A 3,644-nucleotide genomic window follows, 5' to 3' on the forward strand; every position below is an offset into this window, starting at 1 on the left:
AAAAAAATAAAATAAAAACACTTAGAGAACAACTAGACTGAAAAACAAAAGGACAGCAACTTGTCTGTTCCCCTTCCCCGATTCCTCAACGCTGTTCCCCTCCCCTAACTCCCCAATAAAATCTTTTTAAAAACACACAAAAAAACCACTTAGAGATAGGAGATCCAACATGGCGGAGTAGATAAACACGGTGCCTGCATCCTCCAATGAACACGTTAAAATTACAACTAAATTATAGAACAATCAACCTGGAGAACCATCTGAAGTCTAGCCAAACAGATGTCCTATAGCTAAAAAATATAAAAAGAAGCCACGATGAGACTGGTAGGAGGGGTGAAGATGCAGAACAAGCCCCAAACCTCCCTGCGGCAGTTGATAATCAGGAGAATCTATACCATGGAGTTTCCCCCTGGAGGAGCAAGGGACCCCAGCCCCTGACACCAGGCTCTCCAGCCTGGAGTACTGGTGCCAGCAGGAGGAGCCCCCACAACATCCAGCTGTGAAAAACACTGGGGATTCCAACCATTCGGGTGGGATGGAAAGCTACAGGAAACCCAGATGTCCTCTTAAACAGCGCATGCACAGACGCACTCATTCGCAGGCACTCACCTTGGGCTCCAGCGAAGGGACAGTGACTTGGGGACCTCGGAGACATACGGGGGGCAGATTGAGGAGTGCAGCTTCAGGGAGAGGACTGGAGGACACTCAGCATTTTTCCAGTGAGAGGTCTTTCTCCTGTTCAGCCAGCAGGCAGGAGCCATCTTTCCTATGTTGAGCCTGCCCCCACAGGCCAAATCTGAATCTGATTGGCGTGGTGAGCTCCACTGCGCTGCCCTGTTGACTCAGCTGGGAACCCATCCCACTCAACTCATGCACAGTTGGAGGCGCTTTTTCCAAGAGCAACCAGCCCCTCCCACATTGCACTCTTTCTTGGAAAACTATTGAAGTCCACAGGCCCCAGGCAAGTGGTGACTGGTCTTTGTGTGCTGAGACTTTTGCTGAGTAGCTCCAGGCTCGGCACTGGCAACAAACCAGAGTCTACATTAACTTGGAGATCACAACCCTTCCCACTCTAGTGACTCCCTGAGGCCCTGTTTCACCCATCTTGCATACCGCAGAAGGCTCATCAGTGGCTGAACCTTAAGGGAGCCAGCATGTGGCAGCAGGCCTCTAGTGTCCTAGCTCTTTGAAGAGCTACCGCAGGCACAGTACTGGTGACAGTTGTCCTCTGTTTGCAGCGTGGCCTCTCCCATGGGCCTCCAGTGTTATCACAGGCAGTGAACAACAGTGGATCACTTTGTAGCTCCTATCAGGTAGCCCCCAGCCAGTCACAGGCAGTGGGTGATCTGGGCCTGCACTGGAGCCCCTCCCAAAAGGCCCGAGAACCAACATACTTGGAAGTTGGCTTCAGACCAGAGCAGAGCACCACCCAATTAGCCCCACAACTGGCACACACAAAGGGCAATCTCAACAGGCACCAGAGCCCACTGGGGCAAATCCCACTCAGTGGGGTAAGGCTCCTACACAGCAGCCCATAAGCTGTGGATGTGGCCAAACCCCAGAGCCATTCAGCCTGAGGGTCAATCTCACCCAGTGATGTGCCAATAGCAATCAAGTCTCAAATATAACAGGAGAGTACACACAACCTACACAAGGGACACTCCTGGAGCAGTCAGCTCAGGTGACCAAGGAGACTGTGCCAGGGCCCCACAGGGCACCTACTACATAAAGCTACCCAACAAGACTAGGAGACATAGCAGATCTACCTAATACATAGAAGCAAACACAGAAAGGCAGCCAAAATGAGGAAACAAAGAAATGCATCCCAAATGAAAAAAACAGGAAAAATCCAGAAAAAGAACTAAATAAAATGGAGGCAAGCAGCCTACTGGAGACAGAGTTCAAAACACTGGTTATAAGGATGCTCGAGGGAGTTAGTGAGAACTTCAACAAAGAAATAGCAAGCAAAGAAAAAGGACATAGAAACCATAAAAAAGAACCATTCAGAAGTGAAGAATACAATAACTGAAATGAAGAATGCACTAGAGGGAACCACCGGCAGATTAGATGAAGCAGAGGATCAAATTAGCAAATTCTGACACATGCTATGACATGGATGAACCTTGTGGACATTATGTTAACTAAATGAAATAAGCCAGAGACAAACAGACAAATGCTTTATGATCCCACTCCTGTGAGGTACCTAAAGTAATCAAAATCATAGAGAAAGAAAGTAGAATGATGGTTGCCAGGGACAGGGGTTGGGCGGGGGGAGGGGTATTATTGTTTAATGGGTATAGAGTTTCAGTTTTACTAGATGAAAAGAGCTATGGAGATAAATGGTGGTGATGGTTGCACAGCATTATGAATGTATTTAATACCACTGAACTGTACACCTGAAATGGTTAAGACGGTAAATTTTATGTTTATGTATTTTTTTAATATTTTTAAAATTGGAAGGAAAAAAGAGCACGCCAACCAAGAGTGTTCCTTTGAAGTGGGTTTCCTGGAAGCCCACCCAGCCATACTTGCTTACATCTCACTGGCCAGCGCTAGGTCCCAATGTCCCATGGCCACTCCTAGGTGAAAGATGGTTACAGAGAAGGGAGCAGAGGTGGGGCCTGGTCAGCCATATACAGTGTCTGCTGCAATATTTGGACTGAAACACGTTAGACAAGCTGCCAACAGCCCGTGTTCCGCACCCCCTGCCCCAGCTCACCCAACTTCCCTCATCCTCCACAAGCCCTTCCCTGTGGACTTTAGGCTCACGTACCACACAAACGCACCCTCTGTCCCTTATGTCCATCCTCTTCGACTCCCTTAGTCACCACATAACATCTGTTTATTCACCTGCGACCTGAGTCAGCACCCCCCGCTCCCAGGGCCCCATTCCTCCCCTGTACTTAGGGGCAAAGGGGCTCATCTCACGTCCACCCCTCTGACAGGCTCACCCTAGTCACTTCCTGCAGCTCTGAGACTGTCTGTCCTCCCGGTACAATGCTGCCACTGCTGCCCGGCAGACGCAGGGACCACGGGGAGGTGTGGACGAGGCCACACTTCTGCTACCCTCCTGCCTCCTCATTCCCATGACTGCACCCCCCTGGGGCTGTACACTTGACTGCAGAGTTGGCAATATGGGTGGAACTGAAAAACAGCGGAGAAACATTAAAACTGCATCCTCCATGTGATTGTCACCAGAGCTCCGGGAAAAAGACAGACGTTAAACCCAAGGCGTCTCCTTCCTTCTACTTGGAGGCTTGACTTCCTCCTCATCACTGAACCACACACCTACCACCCACTTCCCAGTGCAGAATCCTGCCCCACCGTGCTCAGGGGTGCCGCTGGCACCGTCTGTGGAACACTCTGGCAGGGCACATTGGCCGGCGACCCAGCTCTTCTAGCTAGAGCAGCTGTATTAGTTTCCTCCTGCTGCTGTAACAAGTAACCACACAATTGGTGGCGTTAAGCAACACTGATTTATTATCTTTCAGCTCTGGAGGTCAAAAGTCCTAAAAACAAGGTGGCAGCAGGGCTGTGTTCCTGGAGGCTGTAGGGCAGAACGTGTTTCCTTGCCTTTTTCAGCTCGTAGCACGTGACTTGGCGCACGGCCCCGTCCTCCATCTTTAAAGCCAGTGTGGTCTCTC

The sequence above is a fragment of the Hipposideros armiger genome, unplaced genomic scaffold, assembly GCF_001890085.2.
Source record: "Hipposideros armiger isolate ML-2016 unplaced genomic scaffold, ASM189008v1 scaffold_150, whole genome shotgun sequence".
NCBI lineage: Eukaryota > Metazoa > Chordata > Mammalia > Chiroptera > Hipposideridae > Hipposideros > Hipposideros armiger.